The sequence below is a fragment of the Globicephala melas genome, chromosome 13, assembly GCF_963455315.2.
Source record: "Globicephala melas chromosome 13, mGloMel1.2, whole genome shotgun sequence".
Classification (NCBI taxonomy): Eukaryota; Metazoa; Chordata; class Mammalia; order Artiodactyla; family Delphinidae; genus Globicephala; species Globicephala melas.
The window spans coordinates 79625038-79646617 of record NC_083326.1 but is presented as its reverse complement, the minus strand read 5'-3'; the positions used below and the strand labels follow the sequence as shown (position 1 = coordinate 79646617).

The following is a 21580-nucleotide window of genomic DNA, read 5'->3' as shown; positions in this document are numbered from 1 at the left end:
ACCACATGACATAGATGAGATAATGCCTGCAAAGTGCCTGGCACACAGTAGAGGCTCAACAAAGACCAGCTCCCTCATTTCTAAGGATTCTTCATGAATTCAGTTATTTATGAGAATAAATTATCTTTTGGTGCCTCAGTTTTCTCACCTGTCAAAGGAGGATACATAAAATAACTATTTGGTTGAACCACATGAAACTGATAATATTTGATTGTTTGGGACCTATGGCAATTTCATAGGGTGCCACCCAATACCTCCTGGGTCTGTGGTAAAGATTTAAAAAAGAGTTAAAACGTGTAAAATGATCGTGAAAAAAAAATATGAACCCAAATGATGGCTCTGATGACAATTATAAAGATGATGGTGATGACGACGCTTATGGTATAGAAGGCTCTGAGCTATGCCCTGGGGATACTATGGGAGACAAAACACCACTCTAATCCTTAAGAAGCTCACTGTCTACTTGGGGAGAAAAACAGGTGCGAATGATCCAATGACAGATGCTTTGACATTTATCACCTCTTCCTTGGGGACCATGGACATTAGACAAGATGCCAGAGGGAGCAGAGTGCTGGTGGGCGAGGAGAGTCAGGCAGATGAAGCCAAAAGCGAGGGCAGGTCAGTTTGTTTCAGCTGGAAGGAAGAACACGATTTAAGATCTGGAGAGAGAGCCTGAGATGTCTTCTAGGTAACCCCACGTCCATTCTGGTTGCCTCTCCCTGAGGCACTGATCCAGGCAGAGATCCTCCTTTTTTTTTTTTTTTTTTTTTTTTTTGTTCTTTTGCGGTACGCGGGCCTCTCATTATTGTGGCCTCTCCCGTTGCGGAGCACAGGCTCCGGACGCGCAGGCTCAGCGGCCATGGCTCACGGGCCCAGCCGCTCCGCAGCATGTGGGATCCTCCCGGACCGGGGCACGAACCCGTGTCCCCTGCATCGGCAGGCGGACTCTCAACCACTGCGCCACCAGGGAAGCCCGAGATCCTCATTCTTGAATCACTATATACATGCTTGGACCTTCATCCCCTGTGCACCCACAACATCCTCACGTGGATTCTTTGCTTGAGTCTCTCTCTTGGTGCCCAGTGTGCTCTGGCAAACCAAACTGAGCCTCCTCACTGCCTTGCTTTGCTCTCACTGGCTTCCTTGCCTGGGCTGTCTTCCTGCTGCCCTGCTCCCGGCCCACATGAGTCTCCCTCCTCTTGCCTCGTAAGGACCATCCTAAGATATCCTGTCTGTTTCACCCAGAGAATACTCCCATCAGTCTCTTCCCTACCAGGAACTGTGTCCTGTTCCTCATTATAGCCCCAGTGTCCAGCAAAGTGCCTGGCACATAGGAAGCACTCAGTAAATATGTGTTGGAGAATGAATGAAGGAAGGAAGGTGAACGGGCAACATATATTAAGTGCTTGGCACATAACACACCCAGATTCTTCTATCTAATCTGCCTCTACCATTTTATATTTTACACATGAGGAAAGTAAGGGCTAGAAACATGAAGAGACTTGTCCAAAACCAGAAGTGAATTTTTCAGAGAAACAATAATGATCATAAAAGCTGTCACGTATTAAGCTCTTACCATGTGCCAGGTGCTAAGCTCAGCACTTTATGGGATTCTCTCATGGAATCCTCCATGTAACTCTCTAGAGCTGGACTGAGTTTGACCCTTGTTTACACAAGAGGAAACTAAAGCTCAGAGAGGTTGTTAGTTGCCCAAGGCCACACAGCTGGATTCAAAGCTAGAGTTATGGGGCTTCCCTGGTGGCGCAGTGGTTGAGAGTCCACCTGCCAATGCAGGGGACATGGGTTCGTGCCCCGGTCCGGGAAGATCCCACATGCCGCGGAGCAGCTGGGCCCGTGAGCCGTGGCCGCTGAGCCTGCGCGTCCGGAGCCTGTGCTCCGCAACGGGAGAGGCCACAACAGTGAGAGGCCCGCGTACCGGGGAAAAAAAAAAAAGCTGGAGTTATGTGTTTGAGTTTTGGCTCTCAACCCCTTATCCACATTCCGGGAGCATAAATAAATGCTTCTGGGTTAAAAGAATGAAGTGGACAGGCTCCTGTCAAAACGTGGGCTGCCCTCAGAGCCCTGAGGATGGGGGTGCCCCAGAGGGTCAAGGGCAGAGCTGGAAGATCAGGGCTCCAGCCAAAGCTGGAGGCAAATCTTGGTGGACTTACCTCCGACCTCCAGGAGGTGCTCCGGACATCTTCCCCAGTGGTCTTTGAGGGGCTTTGGCCAGTGCACCGAAAGTCAATTCTATGATGTGAAGATCTCTGAAAAATCAAGTTGCCAACGACCAATTGCTCAAATTAGTCAACACTGCCAATTTTCCAAAACCTTATTTAAGGAAAATTCTTATCAAATATAGTTGACAAATATGAATACATTCCTCCTGAAGACAGTCAATGACTTACACTCTTAGACATGTGCTAGTTTAATATGCTCAGTGATGATATTCACTGAATTTATACTTCTTGAATACTCTTATCCCCAAATTTATTCAGCATGTTTTAATTATATTCAGAACTTCACTTAAGATATTCAAGAATATATTCTTCATCAGAAGATCGTCACAAGAAAGCTAAAGAGCTCCCATGATATTTCCCTTCAGACAAATTGAGCTTAAAATGCTGCTGAGAATGTATTCGCTGAAAACATTCGAGACTCATTTGTTAGCAAGAAGACCACTTTCGTATTCATTGAAAATATTCAAGAAAGCTAGTCGTCTTCAAGATATTTTTGGCAAATTCAGAAAATTGGTGAGTTGATGGCCCAGCTCAGCCAGGTGTTGGTCTGAGGCCTCTTGCGCCAGCATGGGGACACACTCCTCTCAGTTCTGTGGCAGACATGGGACAGGCCAGTCCTTCTAGAAAGCTGTGAGCTGCATTTGGACCCTCAGAGGAGAAGACAACATTGCTGTGTCCCCAAGCACCACCTTGACCCTTTGGTCACCTTCATGAGAGGGAGAAACAGAAGACACGTTTCCAAGGGCTCTGTATGCATGATTTCCCTCAGTCACCCCGAGGACTTGGTTATAAAAATGATCCCTTTTTACTGATGAAGATGCTGAGGCTTAGGTGAAGTTGCGCGAGATCACCTAGTTAGTCAAGGGCAGAGTGGGGATTTGAACTCAGGCAGAGAGAGAGAATCTGAACTCTAGGGGCTGAATTTCAGAGCCCGGGGTCTTGGCTGGTGGACTGTACATCCTCACACAAAGATGACCTTCTATGAGCTTCACTGGATCAATGAACAAAGAAACTATAGTCAAGGTGGGGACCTGCTAGTGGGGACTGAGTAGATGGGGCTTTGAAGAAGGAAGGAAGCCAGGAGCTATAAGGGAATTTGCTGGCATATCCACTTGGAGATTAGAAGCTGCAGGCAAAGCAGAAGGAGATAGTGAGTCACAAGGACAGGCCCCTTTTCCTTTCTCTGTGCCATGCAGCAACGAGACGAATGGATATTCTGATGACCTACCTGTGTTTTTCACTTGTTCCACAGTCATGTGACTGCTTAGAGCCCAGATCTGGCTATATTATGTTCCCTGAAACCTTAAAAAAAAAAAAAAAACCTAAGCGCAAAGCGCAGTGGGAGAACAAGGCTAGCCATTAACGGAGGTGCTTGCACTGTTTCCCAGCAGCAACCTTAGAGAAGTTTTCCAAAGTATTTGCTTCATTCTTCCTTTTGAGGGGAAAATAATGTTCTTATTTTCTTCTTTATTTTCCAAGTGAGACGCACACCGTGTGTACATTGTTGATAAATCAAAAAGTATGTATAAGCTAAAATAAGACAAAAATCACCCATAAATCTTCCTTCCCCTACTTCAAAAACTCCTTGTTAACAGCGGGTGTGTATTTTTCCCCAGGGCTTTTGTTTTTATGCAATTTTTAAATGGGATCATATTACACATGCTATTTTGTAACTTAATTCCTTTAATTTATTATGATCTTATTAATGAAGACAACTTCACATCGTTTTTATTATTGCAGATTTCTGATTGTTGATGATTTATTCCCTGAACCCAAAGAGGTAAGAGATGGAGAAGGCTTTGGGGCTACTTGGGGAGTTGGCTGTGGGACAAGGTGTCCTCCGACAGGACTTAGGAGGGTTTTGGTGGGTGAGTCTCTGAGGAGGGGCCACCTATGGCTCCCTCCAGCCAGTCAGGGCTCAGGAACTTCCGATGGCAAACATGTGGGGAGATGTTACAATGATCTTCCACAAGTGACAGAACCCCACCTCTGTCAAGTGGGGTAGCTTTGAGAATTGTGTTACATCAGCCTGCAAAGTGCCTGCCCAGCGCCTCTCCCTTGACCCTCTCTACTCCACTGATCTAACACAGACACCTCCACAGACACAGCAGGGTTCTGGAAATCCCTCCCAAGGACGATGGATTTTAGCAGCTTTCGTTCCACCAAGACAGTAGTGTGTTGGCAGGGCACAGCAGAACTTGTCTGGACAGTGTGACCAGGCTCCTCTGAATGGCAGGAACTTAGCTCTGAGGTCACGGTTTCCTGGACCTCAGCATCCTTCCCCTCACCACCGGCTGGCTTTTCCACATCCTCCTCTTCTGCTTCCTGCTTGGTCTCCCTTTCTTATTCCCAGTTGTCTTTTTTTTTTTTTTTTTCCAGAGTCTAAACACATAGAGCGAACCTTGATGTGGTGGATGTTACTGCCAGGGGTGGGGAGCTAATGAAACCCTTGGGAGGTGAACTGAGGCTGGACCACCTCGTATTGTTATTTGCTGCTTGAGAATAAATATAAAGAATAGACACCCTTGGAGAAAAGGGAACCCTCCTACACCGTTGGTGGGAATATAAGTTGGTGCAGCCACTATGGAAAACAGTGTGGATGTTCCTCAGAAAACTAAAAATAGAACTACCATATGCTCCAGCAATCCCACTCCTGGGCATATACCCAGACAAAACTATAATTCAAAAAGATACATGCATCCCCTCTGTTCATAGCAGCACTATTCACAATAGCCAAGACATGGAAACAACCTACATGTCCCTCAACAGATGAATGGATAAAGAAGATGTGGTATATATATACAATGGAATATTATTACTCAGCCATAAAAAGGAATGAAATAATGCCGTTTGCAGCAACACGGATGCAACTAGCGATGATCATACTAAGTGAAGTAAGTCAGAAAGAGACAGACGAATACCATAGGATATCACTTACATGTGGAATCTGAAATATGACACAAATGAACCTATCTACAATGCAGAAACAGACTCACAGACATAGAGAACAGACTTGTGGTTGCCGAGGGGGAGGGGGTGGGGGAGGGAAGGACTTGGAGTTTGGGATTAGCAGATGCAAACTAGTATATACAGGATGGATAAACAGCAAGGTCCTCCTGTATAGCCCAGGGAACTATATTCAATATCCTGTGATAAACCATCATGGAAAAGAATATGAAAAAGAATGTCTCTATGTGTATGACTGAGTCACTTTGCTGTACAGCAGAGATTGGCACAGCATTGGAAATCAACTACACTTCAATAAAAAAAAGAATTAATAGACACCCTCAAAGCAGTCATTCCCCTGTGCAACAGAGACTCCTCAACAATATTTTATTTTTAGCTAGTTAGTGAGATAATGTATATTTAAAAAACCCCAGTGCCTGGTACATAGTAAGCATTCAGTAGATGCTAGCTAGTACTATGATTGTGATCCCTTAAAAATGCATAGAGGGGGGCTTCCCTGGGGGCCCAGTGGTTGAGAGTTCGCCTGCCGATGCAGGGGACACGGGTTCGTGCCCTGGTCCGGGAAGATCCCACATGCCGCGGAGCGGCTGGGCCCGTGAGCCATGGCCGCTGACCCTGCGCATCCGGAGCCTGTGCTCCGCAAGGGGAGAGGCCACAGCAGTGAGAGGCCCGCGTACTGCAAAAAAAAAAAAAAAAAAAAATGCATAGAGGGGCTTCCCTGGTGGCGCAGTAGTGAAGAATCCACCTGCCAATGCAGGGGACAAGGGTTCGAGGCCTGGTCCGGGAAGATCCCACATGCCGCGGAGCAACTAAGCCCGTGAGCTACAACTAATGAGCCCACGCGCCGCAACTACTGAAGCCCGTGCGCCTAAAGCCTGTGCTCCGCAACAAGAGAAGCCACCGCAATGAGAAGCCTGCACACCGCAATGAAGAGTAGCCCCCGCTCGCCACAACTAGAGAAAGCTCAGGCGCAGCAACGAAGACCCAACACAAGAAGGAAGGAAGGAAGGAGGGAAGGAGGGAAGGAGGGAAGGAAGGGAGGAAGGGAGGAAGGGAGGAAGGGAGGAAGGGAGGAAGGGAGGAAGGGAGGAAGGAAGCATAGAAAGCATTTAGACCTTGCATCTGGGCACCCACGGGAAGTCTGAGACAAACACCATTCCTGTAATGAGACCCTCCTCCTCGACCCTGGAAACAGCCCCGGGCAGAGTGCATGCTGGCAGTATTTTCATACCCCATCACCTCCTGAAGACAGCCAGGGTGTCAGCAGGCAGGTAAATGCGCTCATCTTTTCCCGCTGAAATTGGCACGTCCGGCGTGGAGCTTCGATGATCTATTTATCGGGGACTGTTCTGCTCTGGCATGGAAGTGCCCTGGTTTGCTGAGTGGTCTATTCATTTGTCTCTGCTGGCAACGCAGGCTTGTGGGGTCCGCATCCTGGTTCCCACTGATGCCTTATTCCTCCTGCATCCTGCAGCTCACACTGAGGGCAGGCCCAGGGGCTGGCGGTGTGCTTGCCTCCCCACCTACAAAGGTGCCCTCCAGGGCTGGCTTGGGGGTGGGGGCAGCTCACGTGGCATCAAAGAAACCGCACCTCCAAGATCAAGGCCCTTTTCAAGATGCCTTGGGAGTGGAATTGCTCCAGGCTCAAATGCTGGCTCTGCTCTTTCTTAGTTGTGCGCCCCAAGCGAACGGCAGTTATGAGGGAATAAAGACACGCATTTCCCGCTTTCTTGTGAGGAGAGCATATGTAAAGCACCTGGCACGAGTAAAGTGAGCCTGACACACGTAGGAAGCTCTTAATAAAAGGCAGCTATTGCTCACATCTTCATCCTCATTACCATTCCCCTGGGCTCCGAGCTGGTCCCCGGAGAGGGTGGGGTTTTCTCCTAGGCTGATGAAATACCAGAGCTGGAAGCAACCTAGAGAAAAAGCCAGACCGCTGGATTGAAGCTTTGACTCCGTAACACTGTCACACTGTGTGATCAAGCGGCAAGTTACTTCACCTCCCTGAACCTTAGTTTCCTCATCTGTCAAATGGAGGCAACAAAATGAGATACATCACGAGAAGCATCAGGCCTCGAGGGGGCTCAGTGAAGATCGGTTTCTTCCACCCCTCCCCTCACTTGCGCGATGCTTTACAATTCGCAAAGGGAGGTTACAGACATTATCTGATGCGATCCCCCCGCGACACCCCCAGCCCAGGGACAGATCACAATCCCTGGTTCACAGATGGGGAAACAGGGGCTCAGAGAAGCGCAGCAACTTGTCCCAACTCATATTCATTCATGTAACAAGTATTTACTGAGTGCCTACTGCACGCCTGGTGCTTCGGATATAGTGATGAACACAACAGGCAAACAGAAAAAAAAACTCCCTGTCCTCATAGAGCTTACATTCTAGAGATGGGGTGCAGATAATAAACAATGGAGATAACAAAAAGACAAATTATATGTTAGGAAGTGACAAGTGCTCTGGAAACTAGATCATGACGGGGGGGGGATCACGAATGATGGATGGAGGAGAGACAGGTCGTAGTTTTTTTTGTTTGTTTGTTTGGTTTTTTGAGGTACGCGGGCCTCTCACTGTTGTGGCCTCTCCCGTTGCGGAGCACAGGCTCCGGACGCGCAGGCTCAGCGGCCACGGCTCACGGGCCCGGCCGCTCCGCGGCATGTGGGATCTTCCCGGACCAGGGCACAAACCCGTGTCCCCCGAATCGGCAGGCGGACTCTCAACCACTGCGCCACCAGGGAAGCCCAACAGGTCGTAGTTTTAAGGAGGGTGTTCAGGATGAGTCTTATTGAGAAAGTGACAGCAGAGCAAAAACTTGAGGGAGCCGAGGGTGTTAGTAATGCAGACGTCTGGTGGGGAAAAGCATTCCAGGCAGAAGGAACAGTGCATGCAAAGGCCCTGAGGTGACAGTGAGCCTGAGGTGTTCACAGAACAGCAGGGAGTGGAGTGGAGAGAGAGGGAAGGGATGAGGTTGGAGGGACACAGAGGTAATGGGGGGTGCGTGTGTATTCAGAGAGAGACTCCTTTAGGGCTTTGTAGCCATAATAAGGACCATAGCTCAGTGAATTAAGGAGCCATAGGAGGGTTTAAATAAAGTCGTGCCATGGTCTGAGTAGTATTTTCCCAGGACTGCTCTAGCTGTCGCAGACAAATTGAATGCAGGGTATTCATCAGCAGATGAATGTGTAAACAAAATGTGATCACTCCATACAATGGCATATCATTCAGCCATAAACAGGAGTGAAGTTCTGACACGGGCTACAGCATGGGTGAACCCTGAAAACACGTTAAGTGAAAGAAGCCAGACACAAAGGGATCTTGTATGATTCGAATTCTATGAGATACCTAGAGTAGGCAAATTCATAGAGATGGAAAGTAGGTTAGCGGTTACCAGGGACGGGGGAGAGAAAGGAATGGGGGTAGTTATCACTTCATGCCTAGAGTTCTATTTGAAATAATGAAAGTTTTGGAAAGAGATAGTGGTGATGGTTACACAAACGGTGAATGTAATTAATGCAGTTGAATTGTGCTCCGGTAAAACATGGTTAAAATGGCAAATTTCGTTATAGATTTTACCAAAAAAACAAAAATTGACCGCGGGGACAAGGATAGAAATAGCCTATAGGCTGTAACAGAGGCTCAGACCAAGGCGAGGAGGCGAGAGGGCTCAGACACTGGATACACGTGTGAATTAAGACCAGGTGTGGAACCTGGTCTCCCGAACCCTCCCCAGGACCTCAGGGCCCTGGAACCACACAGCAAGCGTTCTGTGCTCACCGCAGGTCCCCACCCTCCCAGTCTCCTGATGCTTCCAGATCCTGGTGGCGCAGCCAGGACGGGTGCCGGATCCCTCCGGTTCACTGGGAGGATGCGGTGTAGGTACACAGAGGGGAGGTTGTGGGCTGAGGCCCTTGTGGACGTTGGCACCACACCCCACACACACGCACGCACACATCCAGGGTTTGCACCGCCAGCCCTGCCCAGGCAGCTCAGCTCCAAGCTGGCAGCTACACCTCTGTTTGCTGTATCGCTCTGGTTGTCTGGGAGATGAGTTCCAAGGTCACGAGCCCAGATTAGAAACTGGGGGGAGCCCATGAGCTCACGAACAACACTGTTGCTGTTTGCACACCATGGACCTTAGTAACCGGCCAGAGAGACACTGGCCCAAATCCTGCTTCTCCTTAATTCGGGCACCATGGACAGAGGGGATACCGGCTCAAGTTAAAAAAATAACTTGAACATCCACTTTATTTTTTAAAAAATTAGTGTCACTTTAAAACAACTAAAATATAAATGCAAATTTATATTTCTTTTAAATGGAGTATTATACAGACTGCCTGCTTGAGGCTGGCTTTCCCCATGCGCCGTGACAATAAATCATCTTCAGGAGTGTGGCAGTTAACGGCTGCATACTTTCTCCCATTGTGTGGAAGCACCGTCACCTGTGCAACTAAACCCCTCCCGCGGGCTATGGACTCTGACAGTCCTGAGCTCAAATCCCTGAGCTCAAATTCTACTTCCTATGTGACCTTGGGCAGGTTGCTTCCCTTCTCTGATTCCTTATTTCCTCCTGTGGGGAGTATGCCACCCAGCTCCTGGACTTGTGAGGGTTAAGGGACAAACAGGTGAATGGATGTTGTAAAGTGACAAGGCTAGACAAACAGGAGGATTCGTTTGACAGAGGACCCCAGAGAGTACGGACGACGCCTAGCGACAGGTGGACAAGGAGAGAGGGCAGTCGAGGAGAGTCCTGGGTTTTCTGGGGGAGGAGTGCGTGTTGATGCCATGAGCGAAAGGGGGGAAAGGGAGGGAGGGGAGCAGTGTGCAGGAAGAGATATTGAATTCTGTTTTGCTCGTGAGGAGTTTGAGAAGACCTCGGGTGGAAATGCTTAGGGGGTACTTGGAGCTCTGGAGAGCCGATCTGGACTGCAAGGAGGAACTGGGTGTGTTAACATAGAGATGGCCATTGGAGCTACGGAATGTGTGTGCCGATCCCGGGGAGAAGCAGAAGGGGCTTAGGACAGGATCCCGAGCACCACTGCATTGATGGGATGTTTCCAGGAGATGGAGGAACAAAGGGAGAGGTAGGAGGACTTGCCCAGGGTCACAGAAGGAATTTGTTTTTGAGCTGGATCGGAACTCAGGTGCCCCTTTGTAGGTGGCGTGCAGATGCCGCTCAGCCCAGCACCTCTCCATGTCTCTCTCTCTCTTCCTCTCTCGCTATAGCAGCTGGTGTTCATTGTTTTCAAGGGAAAGAAATGGACTCTATCTAGTTCAGGGGGAGAAGGATTTGGTAGAGCACATACAGTTGAAAGGAAAGCTCAGCACTGGCCCCCAGGAAGTGTGGGAACCACTGACCTACACTGCCCACCTTGGCCAGGCACGACCATAACCACTTGCGTGTGTTGTCTCACAACAGGAGGTCCCGATAAGGAACACAGTGTGCTGCTGCCGAAAACTAACAAGGAGGATTCGGGAGGGGCCCCAAGGAGGGAGAAGACGCCAGCCCATAATGTTGTCCTGCCAACCTCACGCGCTGGAACCTTCGTGCTGGAACTTAGCTGAGAGATGCGTGCGCCACCAGGAAGGACCCTGAGTCAGACCAAATATGGGCCAAGCAAGATGAATGGCCAGAGACAACCCGGAAACTAACCCCATCACCATAAAACCCGAGACTGCGAGCCACGTGGCAGAGCAGTTCTCCTGGGCTCCCTCACCCTGCTGCTCTCCACCCGGGCGCCCCTTCCCAATAAAGTCTCCTGCTTTGTCAGCACATGTGTCTCCTTGGACAATTTATCTCCTAATGTTAAACAAGAGCCCATTCTTGGGCCCTGGAGAGGGTGCCCCTTCCTGCAACAGAAGGACAGGAAGGGAGTCGGGCTGAAGACCTAGGGAGTAAGAAAAAGGAGCATCTCTTCAGGGCATCGTCACTGGGATGAATCAGCTTCAGTTCTTTCCCATCCTCCCATCTCTCTGCTAACGGTTCACACTCCCATGAGAGACCCTGATTGGCTTAGCGTGGGCCATGTGCCCACCCTTGGTGAAGGAAGGACAGGGCCCTGGGATGGCAATTCCCAATGAAACCACACACAAGGGTGAGGATACCCCAAAGAGATATTAAGGGACTGGGACCAGAGGAAGGGGACATGGAAGCTGCCAGGCAGAAGCCACAGGTGTGACTCTGCTGGGCGCAGGGCTCTCTGGAGCCTCCGAAGAAGGGTTAAAGGGCATTCCCTGGAGGAGGCGAGACTTGAGCACGGGTGCCCGTGATTAGGCAACCTGATTAATTCATCACTACCCTCTTATACGCGGCAGGATCCCAAAGGGATGCAACAGAAGGTGGAACAGGATAGCTTTAACGAGAAGAGGAAGAGCAAACAAGACCTTAGCCACTCGGACGCGTTAGGGATGAGAGTGGGGCAGGGGAAGGTAGGGCTACACCGCCAAAGCGCTCTCTCGGTGCCAGGATTGCTCCAAGCGTTTTACGTATCCTGACTCATTGGTTCACAACTCTACAAAGCAGTCTATCATCACCTCTACGTTATTGTCAGGGAGCCTGAGGCACAAGGAAGTTAAGACGGTCCGGGAGGATCCCACATGCCGCGGCGGAGCGGCTGGGCCCGTGAGCCGTGGCCGCTGAGCCTGCGCGTCCGGAGCCTGTACTCCGCAACGGGAGAGGCCACAACAGTGAGAGGTCCGCGTACCGCAAAAAAAAAAATAGTGTCACTTTAAAGCAACTAAAGTATAAATGCAAATTTATATTTCTTTTAAATGGAGTATTATACAGACTGTCTGCTTGAGGCCGGCTTTCCCCATGCGCCGTGACAATAAATCATCTTCAGGAGTGTGGCAGTTAACGGCTGCATACTTTCTCCCATTGTGTGGAAGCGCCGTCACCTGTGCAACTAGACCCCTCTAGTTGAGCCGTTTTGTCATTTCTAATTATCCCTGAGCATAAATGCAGCAGACGCTGCTGGGGATCGGCTCAGATCTCCTCATGTGCTTTTTACTGTTTCTGAGCACACCCACCCTGGCTGCTGGGCACTCTTGTTGACATGGGTCTGCATCTGTGACTTTTCTCTGCAGAACCACCCTGGGGGTTACTGAAGCCACAGCGTCCAAAAGCCTGCCGTTTACTTCCTTGTGGGGGAATCTGCCTCCCCCACTTCCGTCCCTAAGGTAGACCTCGGCCTCTGAGTGCCGATGTTGGACTACTAAAGCCCAGACCTCTTCCCTCAGGTCAGAACAAATTCTGACCCACTTGGTCCCTCTCTGGCGGCACTGTTCCATAGCGTAGAGCAGAAGCGCTGTCATGCCATTTTCACGGATAGATCACAAAAGAGCTATCGGGCTTTTGTCTCACGCTCTCTCCTGGATCGCTTGCTCCCAGGGAAGCCAGCTGCCATGCCATGAGGACACTCAAGCAGCTCTATGGAGAGGCCCACGTGGTGTGTGTGTGTGTGTATATATACACACACAGTAGGTCCCCTACATACAAACGAGTTCCTTTCCGAGAGCGCCTAAGTACAATTTGTTCTCAGTCCAACAAAGTTAGCCTAGGTACCCACCTAACACAATCGGCTACATAGTACTGTACTGTAATAGGTTTATAATACTTTCCACACAAATAATACATAAAAAACAAACACACAAAAAAGAAAACATTTTTAATCTTAGAGTGCAGTACCTTGAAAAGTACAGTAATACCAGCTACATCACCACTGCTCTTACACTTGCTTCCAGACATCCTGGTCTTGAAATAAAGATACTGTGCTTTATACAGTACCGTGCAGTAAAGTAACAAAAGCACAATCACTTGTAGGGGATGCACGCACATGACAATGTACGCCAGACACAGGAACGAACCTACGTGACTGGACATGTGAACGCACGTTCACATCTTTGAAAGTTCACCACTTGAAAGTTCCTATGTAGGGGACTGACTATATATAAAACTGAATCACTTGGCTGAAACTAACACACTGTAAATCAACTCTACTCTAATATGAAAAAGAAAAGTAGACCCTCGACTCCAGTCAAACCTTCAGATGACTGCAGACCTGGCCACCATCACGATTCAACCTCATGAGACCCCAAATCAGAACGACCAGCTCAGCCTTAGCTGAATTGCTGAACCTTAGAAACTGTGAACTATTAAATGTTGATTGTCTTAGGCTGCTTGATTTTAGGCTAATCTGTGGTGCAACAAGAGCTACCAGCTGAACCTTCTTCTTAAAGGTTCACAGTGCACATCGCCAAGCTAAAGAAGAATGTTTGAGTGTCGTCTAACCCAGGACTTCCCAAAACTATTTGACTGCAGAACCCAACCCATTCCCTTTTCTCCTGACGGAACTCACTTTAGGAACTGCTGCCCAAGTGTGAAATCTTGGACGCACCAGAGATGCTCAATTTCCGGCACTTCTGCGAGACCTTGTCTTCTGACAACTGTGTCTTTGCTGGCTTAGATCTGAGGAGCCATTGGCAGTCAGCTCTGTCATCCTGTCTGCTGTGGATTTTGTAAGCTTTCACTGTCAGAATCGGAACAAAATTCACACAGCTGTCACGCAGCTCTGATGGAGCACAAACAGGCAGAGGAAAATGGACATTGTCCCATGATATCAGGTCACTAGGCAACACGTCCGAGACAAGCGGTCCATGACTCTCCTCTGCCCTCCCTGCTCTACTGGGCTGCTGGGATGGTATAAGAACTAAGCAATGGTCCTGTTTGATTTACAAACTCACTCATCTTCCCAGCCACCCTCTGGGGAATATTCAGGGCAGCGACAAATGAGCCCCATTTTATAGGCGAAGGGACTGAGGCTCTGAGTGAGGATGAAGAGCTTTGTTTTCTTCTGGCATGATTCCCTCTTCCAGAAACCCTTAATCCTTCTTTCCACCACACATGCCCCCCCAGCCTAGCTAGCACTGGTCTGAAACCAGTCCGCCTGAGTTTAAAACTGGCTCAGCCATGCTGCCACTTCCCAGCTGTGGGAACTTGGGCACATTTCTGCATCACTGTAGTTTGGCTACGGATTAAATGGAAAAATGGATGTGCAGAGCATGGACAGCGCCTTACAGGTAATAAACATTTAATAACGTTATTATTATTAACTCTCATCCTTTCAACTTGGACAACGTTTCTTCCTAGAAGCCCCCAGGAGCTACTCTCCCCTCACCCAGGCTGCGTCCAACCTGGGATCCTCCTGTACAGCCGTTCCCGCCCCCCCAATTCCCCAGTGGTTCCTAACCTTGGCTGCACATCGAAATCCTTGGGGAGCTTTATAAAAATAACCACGCCCAGGCCCCACCTGAGACCAATAACATCAGAATCCCTTGAAGGATTTCTAGAGCATGAGCTAAGTATTTCCCCACCTGACCTTCCCCTCAGCCCCTGAGAGATGCTGGAGACTGGGTGCCTGGGCTCCAGCCTGGGAGAGCATCCTGACACCTTCATTTGGGACATGATGGAGGGAGGTGTGAGGCTAGCCAAGCAGCATTGCCCACCTGCGTCTCTCCTCAATTTCCAAGTCTTCCAAGGAGGAGAATGCTGCAGTCTACTGCCAGCCTGCTGTCTGGCCCTCTCCTTCCGCCATGTTCTCTTTTAAAATTAACCCTCTCCAGGGCTTCCCTGGTGGCGCAGTGGTTGAGAATCTGCCTGCTAATGCAGGGGACAAGGGTTCGAGCCCTGGTCTGGGAGGATCCCACGTGCCGCAGAGCAACTGGGCCTGTGAGCCACAACTGCTGAGCCTGCACGTCTGGAGCCTGTGCTCCGCAACAAGAGAGGCCGCGATAGTGAGAGGCCCACGCACCGCGATGAAGAGTGGCCCCCGTTCGCCGCAACGAGAGAAAGCCCTCGCACAGAAACGAAGACCCAACACAGCAAAAATTAATTAATTAATTAATTAATTAGCAAAAAGGCGCTTAAATGCTATGAAAAAATAAAAAAATTAACCCTCTCCACCATGGTAGTTTTGTAGGATAACCAACAAAAACAACAGTGATGGTAATAGCTGATATTGTGAACCCTTCCTATGTTCTGGGGACTGTGCTGAAGGCTAAGGGGCTAAAGTCATCCTCCTCTTCCATAAAAAAATACATCATTCAGATTCCAAAGTTATATCTGAAAGTTTCTCCTGATTTAAAATAATAGGTTCAGGACTTCCCTGGTGGCGCAGTGGTTAAGAATCCGCCTGCCAATGCAGGGGACACGGGTTCAAGCCCTGGTCCAGGAAGATCCCACATGCCGTGGAGCAACTAAGCCCACGTGCCACAACTACTGAGCCTGCGCGCTAGAGCCCGCGTGCCACAACTACTGAGCCCGCATGCCACAACTACTAAAGCCCGCGTGCCTAGAGCCTGTGCTCTGCAACAAAGAGAAGCCACCGCAGTGAGAAGCCCGTGCACTGCAACGAAGAGTAGCCCCCGCTCACCACAAATAGAGAAAGCCCGCGCGCAGCAACAAAGACCCAAAACAGCCAAAAATAAATAAATTTAAAAAAATAATAGGTTCATGGTACAACCACTGTGGAGAACAATACGGAAGTTCCTTAAAAAGCTAAAAGTAGAACTACCATGTGATCTAGCAATCCTACTCCTGGGCATATATCTGGAGAAAATCATAATTCGAAAAGATACGTGCACCACCATACTCACTGCAGCACTGTTTATCGATACAATAGCCAAGACATGGAAGCAATCTAAATGTCCATCGACAGAGGAGTGGATAAAGAAGACGTGGTCCATACATACAATGGAATATTACTCAGCCATTAAAAAGAATGAAATAATGCCATTGACAGCAACATGGATGAACGCGGAGATTATCAAACTAAGTAAGACAGAGAAAGACAAATATCATGTGATATTACTTATATGTGAAATCTAAAAAAAGATACAAATGAACTTATTTACAAAACAGAAACAGACTCACAGACTTCGAAAACAAACTTATGGTGACTAAAGGGGAAAGATGGGGGGGATAAATTAGGAGGTTGGGATTAGCAGATACACACGACTATATATAACATAGATAATCAACAAGGACCTACTGTATAGCACAGGGAACTCTACTCAATACTCTGTAATAACCTATATGGGAAAAGAATCTGAAAAAGAATGGATACATGTATATGTATAACTGAATCACTTTGCTGTACACCTGAAACTAACACAACACGGTAAATCAACTATACTCCAACATAAAATAAAAATTAAAACAAAAATAGGTTCATTCTTGGGCAGGGGGTGGGGACTGGCAACTAAGATGATAGAGATGTGTTATCAGGGTTCCCTCTAGACCTCTGACAGTGGAGACTGAAATTCCCTCAATGCCCCTAATTCCCACTCTTCTTGTCCCTAATGGAGACCTCGAGAATTAGGAGGCAGGCACTGGGAGAGCATCAGCTCCAGGTGCAGACTCAGTCCACTGGTTCAGTAACCTGCCACGGCTCCCTGGCAGACCCTAGGTTCCGCCTTCCAGACTGGGCTCGGGCTGAGACCACCCAGTGCCCCCCATTTACTGTGGACTTACTCTGCATTAGTACCTGCGGGCCAAGCACTTGGCACACACCTGTGTAATCCCCACAGCAGCCCTGCATTGCCATCCCCCACTTCTGTGGATAAGAAAACAAATGCCTGCCCACAGCGGTCAAGTGACAAGGTCACATATAGGGTGAGCCGCAGAGCTGTGATCACAGCTCAGATCCCCAGTAGCCCTGCAGCTCCCTGATCTCAGGGCGCACACTTAGTTCTGCCCTGGACCCTGCTATTCTTTGCTTATTTACGTATGGCCCGAGATCCCCATTATACCCTCAAGGGCAGAGACTCATGTCTGTCTTTTTCTCCAGGGCGCAGCATGGTACCTCATACAGAATGGGCCTGGGGAAAGGAGGCAGTATTCAGAACCTTTAACAACTTGCAGGACCAGGGCAGTGGCTATTCAGAATGGCCATTGGTCCAAAGGGAGCTGCTGATTCCTAGAAAAAGTGGGAGAAGGTAGAGGGAGGAAGGTGTCTAGATTTTAAAATGTAGATTTCATCATTATTCAGGCATGGCTAAAAGATCGGGAGACGAGTGCCATAGAAAAAACAGCTCAATACATTCACGGATGCCAAGAGGAGGGGGCTCGCCACGTCATGGGGGCCACACGGGGAGGCACCAGGTTCGGTCAGATGGCAGAGGGAATGTGGACAAGAGCCTTTATTGTGGTCTCTGCGGGAAGGAACAGGGGAGGTGGCGGAAACAGACTTAGAATAGGCTAGTTCAAATAACTTCAGTTAGCTCCGGGGCACAGGGGCTGTCCCTAGTTGTTTGGTACCTCACCTTGAATGATCTGGGCAGGTGGGCGGTGGCTCAGAGGGAAAGAGTGTGACAAAGGTTGGGTGGGGTCTCCGGATTGGTCTTCCTAAGAGAGGGCTGCTTGCAGGCTATCTCTGCGAGGGGAAGTCCCTCCAAGGTCGGCAAGGCGCCCAGTAGTCAAAGCACCAGAATAAAAAGACATGCTTAATAAAGGCTGAGACACTGGGGGCAGCTTAGAGGCAGTGCTATTTGTCAAGTGGTGCTGAAGTATTTCAATATTTGGACACCTGGCTCCATTGTACCTGGGCATACAGTTGAATCGGTGCTGAGCCTGAAGAAAAGCACTCAGTAAATATACATCCCGTGGCTGAATTGTGTGGGCGGGGCCTGCAGTCTCCTCGCCTCCCCACATCTCAGTTCTCCTTGGAGAATGACCACAGCAGTGCCATTCCACACGGCTGCCCTTCCCTTTTCCTTGGGAGCCACCAGGGAGCCCCCATCTGCTCGTACTTGCAGGACTTGGAGCTGGTGGTCGGGTGGGCTGCTCTCACTGCAGACAGGGTGACTCAGCCAGCTCTCAGCAACCAGAGCGCAGAGCCCACAATAAGCCTTGAGCCTCCCACCCCTTCTGGCAACTCCTGGGCCCAGGGCGTTGGGTGGAAGGGGGCCTCCCAGCGGCCCTCCACCCCACCAGCACCAGGTGTTCACTCATGGTTGAAACAGTGTTGATTTTCACATTATGATGCACAACTTGGCAGGTGCAAAGTGGAGGGGGTGGAGGAGAAGCCAGCCACTGATTCCGGGAATTTATTTCAAGACACATTAATTTGTTTCTTTCCTTCAAGGTCAAATCAAGTCATCTCCATATATCACCATTGGCAGTGACTGGCTAGGAGGGGGTGGGGATGGGCTGAGGATAAAACTCTCCAGGGAGTTGGGTCAAGGAAGCAGAGCGTGGAAGCAGGTTCTGGGCGGTCCCTGTCCCAGCACCATCATCAAAGTGAGGGCTCCGGAACAATGTTCCTCGGTCATTTCGTTGGAGCTCTCTGGGGAGGGGCCGAGTCATCCGTTTTGATGACAAGGCTCGTGTCTGTAAGCTGGAAGCTCTCAGAACTGAAATGAGCTGGCTTTCTGGGGTCTGAGATCATGTGTTTGGCCTAATTTCCCAGGGAGACCCACGCTCACCATTCCTTCCTTCCTTCATCCATTCGATACACATGTACTTGCAGCGGGTGGGCTCTCAGCTCTACCCGCTCAGCGTCTCACCATTCAGCGACCCAGAACTGACGAGCGTGGAAAGGAAAGCTTTGCTTTTCTCTTTCCCTCACCAGGCTCTCAAAGTGAAAAGAAAGGGTAACACGACACCCAGCAAGGTGCCTTGCACTCCGTATGTGCCCAGTAAATATTTGTGGAACAAATAGCAAATGAGTAGGGATTTTCCCCTTTACTTGAATGATTTCTCCTTTCATCCTTAAAAGCAGAGCAGTTGGGATGAGTTTTGGTGTTTGTGATTGTTATTATTATTTATTCTGCTACACAAATGCCCAAGCTGTTACAGGATGTGCTGGGTTGGGATGGGGGTAATGGTGAGGGGCTCTGGCCAGCTTGCTGGGAGTCTGAGCTGAGATCCTAAAGGATTAGTCAAGGAAGACGCTGGAGGAGTAAGCCCTGGAGAAAGACAGCAGTGTATTCAAAGTTCTGGGAGCAAGACAGGGCCTGTCTGGTTAGAGGAGCCGAGGGAAGTCAGATGGGGCTGCAGGGCGAAGGGAGGAGGTTATGGGAGGGTGGAGAGCAGTGACCCAGGGGAAGATCCCATAATGCCTTGCAAGTCTGCAAAGAAGCTTGGACTCAATCCTTTGAACAACAGGGAACCATCAAAAGGTTTTAAAAGGGACATACCCTTCCCTTTGGCTCCTGTGTTTTCTTGTGCCTGTGAGGCACCTCCCCACCCCAGCCTCGTGTGCTCAAGCCTGACAACCGTGGAGTGACCCCTCCTCTGATAAGCCAATCCTATCCACACCCCCCCCTGCCATGCCCCGATTTGAAAGGTCACTTCTCTTCCCACAAGGTGGACGGATTCACTTAAGACACCCTTACCGTTCTGCTTTGCTGACAGAAAGGCAGAACAGGGTAATAGATTAATAGTAGAGTCAGACTCTCTAAGCCTGTTGCTTAGCAGGTGGGTGATTTGGGGCCATGCACTAATCCTCGCATGCATCAGTTTCCTTATCTGTAAAATGGAGCTAAGAACCGAACCTTCCTCCTGTAAGCGAGCAGGACCCTTACGGGGACAGACCGCCCCCCCTCCCCGCCCTCCACCTGTCTCTTGTTCGTAGTAAAACTTTAGCTTCCTAGGCGTTCCCCGAGTTCCAAAGAATAAATTTCATCAGAGAAGCGAGAAAAGACAGAGACAAAGGAAAACGGTCAAGCAGACAAAATTATAATAGTTTAGCCTTTAAACAAAGTCAAGGACCTTTAGCTCCTTCTCAAGGGCTATAGATACTATTCTGAGGCAAATCCTTTGAGCTGTTCGGCAGATACTGAAACCCGCCCCCCCCCCCACCAGGTGGAAGACGTTAACTACATGCGGAGAATAAGCAGGCACACCCGCCCCCGCCCAGCCTGTTGGAACCAGAAGGTTGATGACGCCGACTCCAAATTAACTCACCACCAACCAACCAGAAGAACGTCCAAGAGCTGACCAAACACCCGGCAACCCTCTTCCTCACCCTGTCTTCAAAAACCTTCCCCTGGGGCTTCCCTGGTGGCGCAGTGGTTGGGGGTCCGCCTGCCCATGCAGGGGGCGCGGGTTCGTGCCCCGGTCCAGGAGGATCCCACATGCCGTGGAGCGGCTGGGCAGAGCCTGCGCGTCCGGAGCCTGTGCTCCGCAACGGGAGAGGCCGCAGCAGTGAGAGGCCCGCGTACCACAAAGAAACCTCTCCCTGAAAGCTGTCAGGGAGTTCAGGCATTTTGAACCCAGCTGCCTGGACTCCATGCTTGGCGCCCTGCAGTACACGCTGCACTTTCCTTCACCGCACCTGGCGTCAGTAGATTGGCTTTACTGCCTGTGGGCCAGCGGACCCAAGTTTGGTTCGGTGACACTCATAGAATTGTAGCGCGATTAAATCTATTAACACATATAAAGCCCTCAGCACAGTGGCACAGTGAGGACGGCACACAGTGAGGATCTGGTGAGGGCCGGGCTTTCTATCATCTGCCTACGCCTGTTGCTGCTCTGAGCTCCTCTGGGAAGGAATCGTGGCTGTTTGCTATATGCTTGGCTCCTAGCATGGGACCAAAATAAGTAGGTGCTCAGGAAGTGGTCACTGACTCCTGCTGTCATTTCGGGGTTTGGAGGTGCTCTTAAAAAGAAGCTCTGCAACTCATTAACTCTTCCGGAAGCAAACGTCTAGGTTCAAGTTCTACCATCACCATGGGACTTACCTGAGCTACTTCCCGGAGACGCAGCTTCTCCACCGTAAAATTGGACATCTACTTCCTGGGCTAACGTGAAGCTTAAGTGAGATTGGCTCCAGGGATGGAGCATGTGACCCAGGCCTTACCAATCAAAGCACTGATTTCCTGGGCTGTGCTTAGCTCAGGGATGGTCATGTGACCCAAGCTGGTCCAATAAGAATGACTCCCAGCAGAAGCGATGAGAAAAGAGTGGCTTTTCTCGCTGGGGACTGGAATGTGGGGATGTGGGGCAGTAGTGATCACAGCTGTCTTGTGACTACTTGAGAGGACATGGGGACACAGAAGAAAAGGGGCAGGGGACGTGGGAGGCAACAGGGAGACTGGGGATGGAGCCGACACCGCAGGACCAAGAGACAAACAGTTCTATTAACATCATTAGAGATCTGAAAGCAGCGTTTAACCTGGACTTCACAGCTGTGCCCAATAAACGCCCCTTTTTGCTTAAATCGGTTCGAGTGGGGTTTCCTAGCACTTAGCACAGAAACAGTTCTCACTGATGCACCCTGGTAGCCTCCCTGCTCCCCACCACCCTACTTTCAGGGTTCTGGGCTCCTGGCAGCATCAGTGTGGGGCATCCCTCAATTGTTGAT

General features: G+C 49.7%; 1 protein-coding gene across 1 annotated transcript in view; it reads right to left on the bottom strand.

The window, feature by feature from the left end:
• CCDC60 (coiled-coil domain containing 60) overlaps window positions 1–21015 on the bottom strand; it is a 267296-nt gene extending 246281 nt beyond the window's left edge. Inside the window, exons 1-2 of the mRNA XM_060310799.1 lie at window positions 20958–21015; window positions 2172–2267 (exon numbers count right to left, since the gene is read on the bottom strand). The gene's annotated coding sequence lies outside the window, so the exon portion shown is untranslated. The remainder of the gene's footprint in view (window positions 1–2171; window positions 2268–20957) is intronic.
• Between the last annotated feature and the right edge of the window lie 565 nt (window positions 21016–21580).